The 13,069-nt window shown below is 52.2% G+C and overlaps 1 protein-coding gene across 7 annotated transcripts in view; it reads left to right on the top strand.

The window, feature by feature from the left end:
• The first annotated feature begins 2,076 nt into the window (after positions 1–2,076).
• CTXN1 (cortexin 1) overlaps positions 2,077–13,069 on the top strand; it is an 89,798-nt gene continuing 78,805 nt past the window's right edge. For 4 of the 7 annotated variants that reach the window (XR_014880125.1, XR_014880124.1, XR_014880121.1 and 1 more), the window contains exon 1: positions 2,077–2,255. The gene's annotated coding sequence lies outside the window, so the exon portion shown is untranslated. Of the gene's footprint in view, positions 2,256–2,498; positions 2,619–13,069 lie in introns of those variants that run through there. The other 3 variants (XM_085211431.1, XM_085211432.1, XR_014880123.1) reach the window with 2 other exon arrangements.

Below are 13,069 nucleotides of genomic sequence, written 5' to 3'. Positions count from 1 at the left end.
ACTCGAACATCCCCAGCCTCTACACCAGCTTGTTGTGGTGACATCTGTGCTGTATCTCGGGGTTTTTCCTGTCCTCTGTGGCACCAGGTGCAGCTGTGTCACTTTGAGATTACCTGTTTTGAAGGCAGACCCTGGGGCTGAAGCTACAACCTGTGCTGTGGCCCACATATGGGAGATGCCCTGTACCAGAGCCCCTCACTGCCCACACTGTGCCCTCAAAGGGAGCTGGGTGGGCACCAGGCATTGGGGTAGAGGAGGGAGTGCCTTTGGTTTCATTCTGGTGCTAGGAGGGTTTGAATTTCATCCATCATTATTCATCTGTGTATGTCTCACAGTTCCCCCCAAGCTTGGTTGGCCACGGCCTGGGTAACACACATATGTACACATAGGTCCATCATCCAGCGTGCTCAATCCACCTGCAGGAACAAAGTGCTGAGAGAAGAAGGACTTTGCAGGCAGCTGTCTGTGCTTACACCAGACATATCTGAAGAATACTGCACAGAGAATGGCTGTCACAGCATTCAGCCTCTCAGCACTCAGTGTCACAGGGACACCCCATGTGCTCCCAGAGCCAAAATCCCTGGGGAAAGGAGCAGGAAGGAGGGAGCATGGGTGAGTCCAACATGGCTGAATGCTCAACTGGATGCTGTGGCTACACGTCCCACTATGGGGTGCGTTAGAAGAAACTTGAGTGTGTGGGGAGGCAGCACTCTTTTGGCCATAGCCCTGTGAGCATGAGCACCCCAAAAGTTGTGCCGACCCCCACCATGCCCATCAGCAGTGAACACAGCTTTGAAAGCCCCTCTAATACCTTTATGACCATCTATATCTATTCTGTACTTTTGCAGAAGACAAAAGTGTGAGTGACACAACCCAGCTGCCAGGACAAGAGACAGGAACAGGCACAGGAGGCCTCAGAGCTCAAAGCCCCATTAGGCTGAATCTGAGAAGAGAGTGGTGGGGAGCATGGTCATCTCCTCTGTGTTTTGCTCTTGGGATTGTGTGGAAAGCCAATGTTGGTGCATTGCTCAGGAGTTCAGGGAGGGGTAAATCCAGGCAGGGAATGGCTGTGGTGTGACTGTACTTTGACTGCTGGGATGGTCTGATGGTGTGCTGGAAACACTTAGCTTGAGGGGACTGACTGCACTCCAGCCTCTCTTGTCCTTAGTGCTGGGGGAGCTTTGCTAATCTTTGAGAGCAAAACCTGCTCCCAGCTGAGCACAAGCAGCAGCAGTGCTACATCTGGTAGGGATCTTCTGGCTGAGAAATCCTGGGAGGGTCTCAGCCTGGATGATGTGCTTTATGGCTGTGTCCCTTTCTCCAGCATCCACTGGGCTGTGCTTCCTCCCCTCTCCCTCTGCTGCCCGCAGATGCCCCCATCCTCCCTGCTCAGACCTGTGGTAGCCACATCAGCCGCTGTGGTCCCAGCAGATACGCTGGTACTTCTGGGATGCTCCTCTGTGGTTGCCACACACCTTTGCACAGTCACTCATCCCCACGTATCCCACTGCATCTCCAAAACACGCTGCACCTCCGCCCCTTCACATCCCCACAGCGCTGCATCCCTATTACTCCTAAGGCTTTTCATGGCCCCCCGCGTCCTCGCGGTCGCTCCCCACGGCACCGTGACCCCGCAGCACCACACGCACAGGCATCACCCGATCCGCTTTCCTTTCCACAACACCCCCGTGGCACCCACCACTCCTCCCCGCAGCCTCGAGGTCCTCCTGCAGCACCACACCCACTGCGTCCCCCCCACTGCCCTGCGGCTCCGCGGCTCCCCGAAGGGGTTCGCACTCCCCCGCATTCCCCCCACCCCCCTACAAACCCGCGCACACACACTCCCCCCGCACGGCAGCACATTCCCCCGCATTCCCCACAACCACCGCATCCCTCCGGCCCCGCGGGAGCACCGCACCGCCGCGCCCAACGCACGCCCCCCGCATCCCCACGTTATCACCTCCCACCCACACCGCACCCCAGCATCATCCACCCCCTCCCGCTTCCCCCTACCCCAACCCCTTCCCCCCCACTCCCGGGCCCCACCCCGGAGCCTCCCCGCCCCCCCCCTCCCTTTCCCCCCCCTCGAAGCCCAATCAGGGCGGGTTGGACGAATTCAAACCCCGGCCCCGCAAAGCGCCGGCGGCGGTTCTGCTGCGCTCCATCAGCCGGGAAGGCTGCGGAACGGGGCCGATCCGGATGGGCTCGGAGAGCCGCGGGGCGGGCGCGGCCCTCTCCTGCCGCCCGGAGCGCAGGTGAGCCGGGTGGGGGGCGGGGGGGCACAGCGGGCATCGCACCGGGAAGGTGTGGGGATGCTGCCGGGAAAGTTTAGTCGCGGTGCCACCGAAACCGGAGATGCTCACCCGGCCGGGATGCGCCGGGCACCGCCCGCCGGAGGCTGCGACGCGTAGGGAAAGCCCACCGCCCCACCGCCCCCCATCCCCCCGGTCCCCGTCTCCGTCCCGAGCCGCTCCCCCGGTGCGGCTGCATCGCCCGCGGTGCGCCCTGCGGAGCTGTGGGGCGTCTCCTGAGCGGCAGCGCAGCCGGGATCTGACGGTCCGGAGCTCAAAAGGGGGCTGGGAAGAAATACCACCGCGACGCCAGAACGTCGGGCTGGGGTAAGGGGGGGGAGTCTTACTTTTTCTTGGGGGGAAAAATAGGGAATTTCTGCGGCTGCTGCAAAACTGCTGGTTGTGGAGTTCTTGCAGCAGGATGCAGTGGGGGTCTGCAAAAGAACCCTTTGCGCTGAAGGTCTTCAGAGAATACCCACCCTCCGGGTCTGGAGTGCTGGTGTGCATCAGAGAAACTTTGAATTCAATTAAGTTGATTTCTGCCTTCCGGAGCTGTGGGTCTGTTCAGAGAACTGCACCAAGCCTTGGGATAAAGGAAGAAGCCAAAGAGAAAGCAGGAAGGAGCTGTGAAATTTCAATCTCAGCCCCCATAGGAAGAGTTGGAGCTGCAGGAACTCTCCTTGCAATACTGAGAGTGCCAGTGAGCCCTGCCCATGGCAGAGGAGATCCAGCTCTTCCAAACCCTGGGAAGACAGCGATGAGACTGCTTGGAGCAAGCAGTTTTTGGTGCAGAGCCCTTTGTTAAATATAATGGTAAAAGCTGTTGTTGGCAGTGACAGGTACACATTTGACAGTATCTATAGGACTCCCAGCTTTATCTCCTCGACGTTCCCATCTCTCTTCCGCTTTCTCCCAGCTATTACAATTTGCCATAAATCAGCCCCAAAGTAAAGGAGGTAAAATCCTTAGGATGGCAGGGTCCTCTTGTCTGCAGTAGAGGGGGAAGTGTGACTCCAGTTCTGCCTGGTGGACAAGGCTCACTCGATGCACTGCAAATGCCTCAGCACCCTAAGCTCAGGCGGTGGTACTGCACCAAGGCACAAAGCTTTGCACTCTGGTTGCTTTGCCCTTATCGGATCCTGGTCAGTCTGGGGCACAGATCATGAGCTGAGCAGAACCACTGCATGCAGTGGAGATTTGTCCCTGGGGTGCTCAATTTGCAGCTAAGCAGAGCAGGCAGTCTGGGAGCGTTCCTTGGTGATGATATCACTCAGAATGTGCCAGCCCCGGTTTTGCAGCTGGGAGATGGCAGAGTTGCAAACATCCTCCTGGTTCAGTTCATGTGTGGTTCTTGCTGTGCCTCTGTAGAGCAGGTGGAGGGGGTGGCAGGAAAAATGTGTGCAGTCTTGGCTGCCTCCAGGTTGTCTGGGCAGGTGGGCTGGGTGGCAGTGGGCTCTGTTGTAGCATGCTTCTAAGAATCCAGCACCAGCTTGATCCTTGCTGGCACTAAATACCCAAATCTTCAGGGCACGACTGCAGTCTTCCCTGAAGCCCAGGGAACCCTCGGTGAGCTTCTGTGGGACACATTCTCAGGAGCACTTCCCATGGCTCTGCTTCCAGGAGGGGAAGGGGCACTGTGCATTAACTGCAGAACATAAGAAAGGCGTGGGCACAGCGGCAGCTTGCTGCTCCCCCTGGAAAGGACTCAGCACTGCTCTATGAATGCGGAACCCCCGCGGCACTGTTTGCCTGCCAACCTGCTCTCCATGCTGGGAGAGACCAGCTGCTCCCAGCAATGTGCCACCCACCTGTTGAAGGCAGCACTGGCAGAGAGCAAAGCATCACTGCCTTCCTCACCGTGCTGCTAACAGAGAAATGTGCTCTTTTTCCTAGAGCTTGGTAAACTCTGCTGCTCTGCCTGCAGCCTTGCAGGGGCAGCTCTCCCACTCCTCTCTGGGGGTGGAGTGACATCCTTGACCAGCACTCCTTGGTGATGGTGGAGAGGATGGGGCTGCAGCAATGACAAGCTGTGGGTGGATGCTGCAAGCCCAGAGGGCTGCAGCAGCAGGCCTGTTTCCTTGGCAGTGTGGTTTGCTCATGGAAGCTGACATGGGTGACAGAAGCTGGTGGCATCCTCTGGCTCCTGGCTATGAACTGTTTCATATTGTGAAATGTATGTAGATCCCAAGTTGGTGTGTTTTCTGAGCAGCTGCTCCTATGGAGAAAACACATTTGGGCTGTCAGGCGCCTGGGAGTTGCTCTGATTTCACAGCAAATATTGCCTACGAAGTAAAATCAGAATCTAATTTTCTGAAGGGGAACTTAATGGCCATTAGGCTGCTGCTTTCCTGCTCTCAGTGCAGAACAGCACCGCTTAACTGAAGGATTAAAGACATCAAGACAAATGAAGAAGGCTGCCAGATGGGTGGAGGGTGACATGGGGCTGGCTGCTCCAGGGCACAGGGCCAGGCAATGGGGCAGGAGGAGCAGGGAGCAGGGGAGGCTGCTGAGACCCTTTGGCAGCAGCACATGTACTCACTGTCTGCCAGGACAGAGCTGCAATGACCTGAACCATGACTTGTAACCTGGGCATGAAATGGTCACATCTCCAGGGGTCAGCATCCCTGAGGTCCCCAGCCCTGCGCCTGCTCTCAGCAGAGCTCTGCCTGCGAGTCTCGAGCCTGTTGACCATTTTGCATCCCAGGCCTGCTGCTCAGCATTGCCCCAAGACCTTTCGATTGCACTGTTGAGATAAGCAGACCAAATTTTGGGGCAGGAGTAATGATCTGCATGGACCACACTGCCCCACGGATTTGCTGTTCTCCCTAGGGCCCTGTGCTCTCTGCCTGTTTTCTCCAGCAGCATCCTGTAGAAGATAGAAGTAGGCCAGCAGCACCTCACATTCCCCACCAACCCCATAGGTACACTCTTTCCACTGGGGATGATGGGCAGCCCATCCCTGCACGTTTCCATTTCTCTGGGTAGCCAGTCCTGTGAAGCTGGCTGCTCGCTGGCTGAGAGGTGCAGGCCTTGTGTTTTTGCTGCAGCAAGCACCTAGCCAGCAGGGCTGCAGAGCTGAGCCTGCACCTTTTCTTATCCATTTAATTAGGAAGGGACAGTGGCTATTCCAGAAGCAGACTGTGACATCCAACGCAGTACTCGCTCCAACCATGCAGTCTGAGCTCAAAGTTGGTGGGGATCCTCCAGGGGTGCTGCTGATGTGAGGCTCTGTGTGATCCCAACCCAGAGCACCTCTCTAGGCAATGTGTGACGCTTTCTCCCAAACTGCGGCATTGGTGATCACATCAGTGATGGATCTGCCTTCTCTGAGGTCTGTCTAGAAGATGACTGGATGCACCTTGAGCATCCCAAGGTGGGGGGCTGCCCTCCAACACAGATTTTATTGTGTGGAGAGGAGAAGAAGTTTCAAGAGTGCCTTAAAAAAGATCATCAAATGTTTGGTACATTTGCAACTCCATTTTCAGCCAGTGTAAATCCATTACTTGTGAGTCGTCAAATGGAATGTATGGAGTTGCAAACAGACATTCAAGTCAAAGGAAAATTTGACCATGTCTCTTCATTATACCTCTATAAATCTCTCTCTTACCAGAGAAATATCCCTCCCTTCACAGTCACATCGTGCTCATGCCATCGCTTTCTGGCAGTACGTACATCTGTGAACAACTGCTGTCAAGGATGAAACACAGGAAGAGCAAAATGTCATAAAAAATGTGACAACCACCTTGAGAGCTCATTGAGAACTGCAGCCACTGCCACTGAACCACACTGATGTGTTAGTTTCACAAAAACAGTGCTACGTATCCCACCAATATTATGTTTTTGTTGTTCTCTCTTTTTTTTTTTTAATGTTTTAATAAAAAATATTGACTATGTTATACAGTATTAGCAGGGCTGGTCCAAAAGTAATGCCTCCTATTTTATGATGTTGGCCTATTCTCAATCCACCTCACTGTCCACTCATCCATCCCACAATTTCTGAGCTTACATGTGAGGATTTATGGGAGACAGCATCATAAGCTTTGCTGAAGAAAGACAACATCCTCTGCTCTCCTCTCATCTATCCAGCCAGTCATTCTGCCATAGAAGGCTACCAGATTGGTTAAGCATGATTTCCCCTTGGTGAAACCATGTTGACTGCCCCTGATCAACTTATTGTCTTCCACATGCTTAGAAATGGCCTCTAGGATGAGTTATTCCATCGCCTTTCCTGGGATGGAGGTGAGGCTTTCCAGCAGATATCAGGTAGTTGAAGTCCCCCATGAGAACATGGCCTGTGATCACGGGTCTACTTCCAGCTGACTATAGAATGCCTCATCACCTTCCTTATCTTAATCAAGTGGTCTGTGCACTCATAACCCGCGGTAGCCTGCCCTTTAATTCTTACTCATAATCTCTGGATTTGCCCTTCAGCCACCCCAAGGCAGAGCACAACACATTCCAGGTGTCCATTGACACCCATGTGGCCGTGGATATCGATGGCCTGTCAGGTCCTTATTTGCCAGCTCTTTCCCTTCCTGTCCTGACAGGGGTTAGTGCTGTCTGCCAGCAGCTACAGGGTCTCTGTGCTCCTGACCCCAATGCAGAACCGTGTTTGGGGAGGATTTTGATCATTAAACCATTGTATTTGAAAGCATATTTAGCTGTTCCTTGAATGGACTTGGTGTAACTAAAGCTGTACCCAGTTCATGTGACTATTTAAGAGCAAAAGGGGTTTAAGCAGAGAGCACTGTGTCCACAGGAAACCAATCATTTGAGTTCGCAGAAAGGAACAAACAACTCCAGGGAGCTCTAAAATAGGCAGAGCATTATTTACTGGACTCTTTCAGCCTTGTTTAGGTTTTATAGCACTGAATGCCTCTGAGCTAGCAGTCTGTAGAGCAAAAGAAAGTCTGTTCTTGTCCCACATTCCAAAAGTATCACAACTCATATGTGATCTCTGGGAGACTGGACATGCTTTGGGGATGGTACACTGTTGGTTTGTGTGTTCTGTCTCGCTTTCCAGCATAGTGTGCAATGATGTGAGTGCAGTGAGTTTGCTGCAACTTCACCTACTTTTCTGCACCTCTAGGGGGATTCTGAGGGCAAACTATATCCAGTCTGAGTCTTCAGAGTCTGGGCTCTAAAGATTCTTCTCCACCTTTGGGTATGATGAGTTTTTTTATGAACTTGGCTATCTCCAGGCCTGCACTGCTAGTTCTGTCCATTCTTTGCTGCAGGGGTTCTGAATGTGCGAGGCAACAAGGCAGCACGACACAGCTCTAGGTGTGCAGCCATCAGCTGACCTTGTTCTGCCCATCACTGGTGCCAGCAGTCCCCACAGCCCCACTGAAGCCCAGAGGCTCAGAGACGGTGCTGCTCACAGTCACTGCAACCCAAGTTTCCATTCCCCATATGTTCAGTATAACTTGCTGTAGCCTAAAAAGGGAAGCCTAAAAAGAGGGGCAGGAGTTCATCTGTTGTGAAGCTGATGAGCAGATGGCCATTTTCAGTCTTCTCTTGAAAGACGGTGTGATCTGGGGCAGCCTGCATAATGGATGGACTGATGCCATGGTGCTGTAGTGGGGACAGCACAGAGGTACCAGGCACCCTTGGAATGGAAGGTGGTAAAGGGCTGGTGAGGCTCCAGATTTGCTGCCTTTTAGCAGCCTCAAGGCCTTTCCACCCTTTAGATATGTTGTGCCCTCAGCTCCTCTCCCTAGGCTTTTGTGTGGGCATCAGCAGAGAAATGTTTTCCTATGCTAAGACAAATACTGAATTTGCACTGCCAAGCAGGGCAGTTAACATATGCTCCCTTCTGGAAGTAGGGGAGGGTCAGCAGGCACTGACCTCAGTCAATGCTACTCCGAATGGCTTCGTGCTGGTTTTGTATGGGGAAGGGCATAAGCAATGGGATCTGTGGATCTCCAGGATGGAGATACCAGTACTCCTGTTGGGCTCCTTCTGGATGTGCACAGTGCTGATGTCCTCACATTTAGACTCCTCAGTGAGATGCTGGAGCAGCTTTCAGTCAAAGCACTGGCTGGGGAGGCATGAGCTGGTTTTAGCCTGGAGAATGGAGAGTTACTGGCCTTGGGTTAGGGCTAGATGACTAGAATAGTGCTGTCATAGCACCTGGGTCTTTTCTCCATGGGCTTTTTATGTGTCTTGACTGACAGCTGGCAGCACTAGTCATTGGCTAGCTGTCTGATATGGGCTGATATGTCATTGCCTGTGCTGCATCTCATCCAGGAAGTGTGCTGTCACATGCAGCTCAGCACTAGCTCCAGGGTCTGTTCAACACTTGTACTCACACATCAGTACAGCATACAGGTATGCAGTCCTTGTGCTCTGCTTTACAGAGCCTAGTAGCAGGGAATAGAGCTGTCAGCAGCAGTTGCTGGCCAGGATCCTATATGTATATTGGCAGGTGCCATGCAAAGCCATCTTAGAGTGGGAGAAAGGTGAATGAAACTTCAGGTCCTACATTGAGGCTTGAGCTCAGCTGCACAGCTCAGTTGAGTTTCACTGTCTTCAGGTGAGATATGCAGATTCATAGAGAAAAGATGCTCCTGACTGCTGGATCTTCTGTGGTGGGCAGACTCTCTGCTCAGCTGCAGGAAGCTTTTCTTCAAGTTTGCTCTTGTCCTTGTGGTATGGGGAGGGCTGCAGCTTCCCTCTCCCAGCTGTGCTGCAAAACCAGGCTGCAAAAACACAGCTGACACCTGTGAGGCTGGAAGGAAAGTACTGCATCAGATTGGCCTCGTTTCCTATCCCAGCTCCCAGAGAGACCCCATGGGCAAGCAGAGTGTGAGTACTGAGGGAGATGGGGGTTGCAGTGTGGTCATGTGCATGGGATCAAACATAGTAAGTGTAGCTCTCAAAATTCTGGGATAAGCTTAAATATCCTTCTGCCTACAGAAGCGATCCAAGATGCTGGGGTCATGCACGACCCAGCCATGACTCTCTACTTTTATAGTAATAATAGTAATGATATGATAACATAGTAATAAATTTGAATCAGGGGCTGATACTAAAGCATTACCTTTATAGTCTTGGGAGCTATTGGACAGGACAACTGCTGTGTGTGCCAGATATATGGGCTAAGCAGCCCTCTCCTCCTGCTTCACAGCCCTGCAACTGCTGTGAAGGGCGATGTTACCACAGCCTGTCCCTGTATTTGCTCTTGTGCTCCCAGACTGGTCATAGAATTCATAGAATTGTTTGAGTTAGAAGGGGCTCTTAGAGGTTATCTGGTCCAACCCCTCTGCAGTGAGCAGTGGGCTCAGAGCTCCCCGGGGGAGCTGCTCCATTACCTGGTAGTGGGGAGGCACACCTTGGCACTGAGTGGTTTGCACAGCCAGGCAATTCCTTTTCACTGCTCTGTGACTTCTCATTTCCCATGAGAAACAATTGGATTTCTTCCTTAGGTGTATCCTTCCCCTCCAGCAGATGCTGCTGCCCTTGGAAGGGTGGGCAGCCTTGGAAGGGCTCAGAGCCACAGAGGTAAGTACATCTCCAGGGATCTGCAGAGAGGCAGGGCGTGCTGCCATACCAGACCTCATGCAGCCTTATGTCCCTCTCCTGTAGATCCCATGGGACCCACTTGTTTGATCTCCCAAGATCTGCAGTGATTGCAACTCTAGTTTGTCAGCTCAACAAACTGCCTCTATTTCTGCTCAGAGCTTCCAAGTCCCTTGCAAGCAGCAGTTACCTCAGGGCTAGTTATCAAGGTTGGCCAGAGGTGTTTCTCCCCTATGTTACTCAGAGTCCTCTTCTCCATGTCATCCAACTGCCTCCAAAACAGCCTTCATCCCTGCTCTTGTGCCATGAGGAGTGTGGCCAGGCAGAGCTGTGATGTCTCCATCATGCAGCTGTCCTGCCTCAGGTGTATGCTCCAGGCAGCAGCAATCCAGCTCTGGCAGCGTGGCTCTGGAAGCATCTCTAAGTGCTGATGCTCTAAGCGTATTGGTTTTCCAGTGCACTGAATACAAAAAAGAAATAAATCCAAGGGGATAATAAACTAGAAAGTGATAGGCCAAGAACAGCGACAATAAATGGATAACCACTCAGCCTCCAGGGAGGAGCAGAGCAATTTGTTGTTCTTGAGTGCACATCTGAGCAGAGACAGGCAGGGCGTGCAGGCAGATATGCATACCTCTAGGGAAATGCATATGCATTTCTGGCAGCACACGTGTGCATGGTCACACACTGCTGCAGCAGCATACACGGAGGCAAATTGGCCACGCTCTCCTGCTCCCTGTTGTCCAAATTTTCACCGTATCACAGATGCTCCTTTACTATCCAGGTATAGTGGATATGGGATGAAGGCTCTGCTTGCATGGTGTGAGATGTTGGTGTGCTGCCAGTTCTGGAAGTCCTCATGCAATTAAAGTGAAAAATCACTGTGAATTCCACAGTCTCTTCACTGCCATGCAAGGAGAGGCTCTGCCTGTTTTGCTGCATCTATCCCTTTCATGCAGCCTGTTGGGATGCATCTAACAAGCCTGGTTCTTGTTCACGCTGCTGTTTGCAATGGGATGGAGATAGAAGTGCCATAAAACCATGATCTCGGTGCTGCTTGAGCTCTGTGAGCATCCAGCAGCATGTTGCTCCTACCTCCTGCCCACGTAAATAGGATCAGCCTTGTGTGTCCATTGAGCTGCTCAGCAGGGGAGCTGGGTCAGGGGCTTGCTTGCAGGCAGGAGCAGAGTTCAGGGGTTTTTGGTGTCTTGTGCAAAGTGTGGAAGGGACAGAGTAGTTGGCACAGATGGCCCTCAGCCAAGGCAGACTGTTGCCTAAGTTCCTGGGAGTCATGCTTAGTGAACATGTGGTGCATGGACAACATGGATGTGGACAGAACCCATCTGGTAGGGAAGGGGGCTGTGGGAAGGTACCAAGGTGGGATGTGAGGACATCTACTAATAGATAGCATTAGATAGGTCTAGTAGTAGATATGGAGGTTGACGGCCCTACCTGTGGTAGGGAGGTTGGAGCTTGATGATCCTTGAGGTCCCTTCCAACCCAAACCATTCTATGATGACATCAGTTTCAGGATGGGGTAAGCTGGTCAGTAAGTTGTTCTGGATCTTGCAGGGTTGCCAGACCTTGAGGCCAGATGGGGCCACCCCAAAGACCCATTTTCTTTTGCTTAGATGTGTAGTTTTTAGTGTTTGTGCTGCCATGGTGTCTAGAGGCACAGCTGCATGCAGTACAAGATGCAGTACAAGGAGAAACGGCAGGATGTGGGCACAACCTGGAGAGCTGATGATGCAAAAGAACAGGGGGGCATGCAGGCCAGCCAGGCGGATGTGCCTAGGCCAAGTCACAGAACAGCTATTGCTTGCAACCCCCACCAACACTGGCACTCAGTCTCTTATCAGCCCTGCCCTTATCTCCTTGTTTGTTTGTCCTGGCTCATTTTGTACTGCATGCTCCCTCTCCTGATGTCTGTTGTATCTTTTGTGCTCACTCCCACCACCTTGGCTCCTGCTGATTGTGTGTGATGAGCTCCAGCTCTGCTGTGGCTCAGCCATTCTGCTCCTATCCCTCAGTGCAGAGGGCTCCTCTATAGAGCCTGGTCAGAGTGTGGGGATCCGTTGGCCCTGGGCCACCCCAAAGAGCTGCACCATGTGGAAAATGCTCCTAAGCTTGGAAGATACCTCTAAATGCAGAGATTAATTCACTGGAGCCTTTGTTGGTGCAGACTGTCTGCATTGCAGGTTTGGGAGAGTTTGTCTTTAATTGTATCATCAGGCACTTGTGTTAACGAAGGAATTAAGGCCCAGAAGGTGAACAAATGCAGACCAACTTTTCCTCTCCAGTTTCAAGGTCTTTCATGTTGTAATGTCCTCTGTCTCTCCTCTCCTTTTCCCTTCTTTATTCTGCCCTCTGCTTGGAGCAGCCTTCTGATTTTCCCCAGTGGAATCCAGTGATGCTGACCTACATTCTGGATATGGGTGTTTGCTTCAGACCTCCTCCCACCAGTTAGAAAAGTCTTCCTCCACTTGGCTCCTTGCAGAGGGCAGTGGGGCCACTTTGCCTGGATATGGGTACTGTATTCACTGAGGTACCTAAATCACACTGATAGTAATGGTTCATATTTATGGAAACTATGATAAAGAGCACAATAACACTATTCGATAGAACATATTCTTAGCTACAAAACACCCTTGTTCAACATAATTACCGCTAGCTGCTCATTTTCATCAGTGATGAACAATAACTGCATGCCACGCTCATCGCACAAATCTGCACCAGTGGAGGTGACCCATGGTTGCTGTCACCACTGCTGAAATGCACCACACACCACCTCAGTATGCTCACATCCATTGGTTCGTCTCCATGAACATTCAGTGTCCGTGAACTTCAATGAGTGCCATTTGTTCCTCAAGGAGGAATTCAGTGCCACCCCATTTGCTCCATCTGCGCTCTCATGTCAGACGCGTTTTGTCAGACCTCCCCTCTGCTGCCATCTGTCACATGACAAAAAAAAAAAAAAAATGTAATGGGTGGGAAGGTTCAACCTCTACTGCCATCTCACCAACGTCTGCCTCTGATGCTGTGTGTCGGCATCATAAAACAGGAGGCATTACTTTCAGAGCAACCCTTGTTGATGTACCTGTAACCAGGGAGAAGCAGGAAATCTTTCTGTTGTCATACTGTGCATCATAGTAAGGGCAATAGGAAAGGACTACCTGGCCAGTTAGAGAAATACGGAGAGCAAAACAGCAAACCATGGAGGATGGAGGCTGCCCAGGTTGTCCTCTTTATGTTCCCTG

The sequence above is a fragment of the Meleagris gallopavo genome, chromosome 30 (genome assembly GCF_905368555.1).
Source record: "Meleagris gallopavo chromosome 30, MGAL_WU_HG_1.1, whole genome shotgun sequence".
Lineage (NCBI taxonomy): Eukaryota > Metazoa > Chordata > Aves > Galliformes > Phasianidae > Meleagris > Meleagris gallopavo.
The sequence above is the reverse complement of the archived record's forward strand: the minus strand, read 5'-3'. Positions and strand labels throughout refer to the sequence as shown.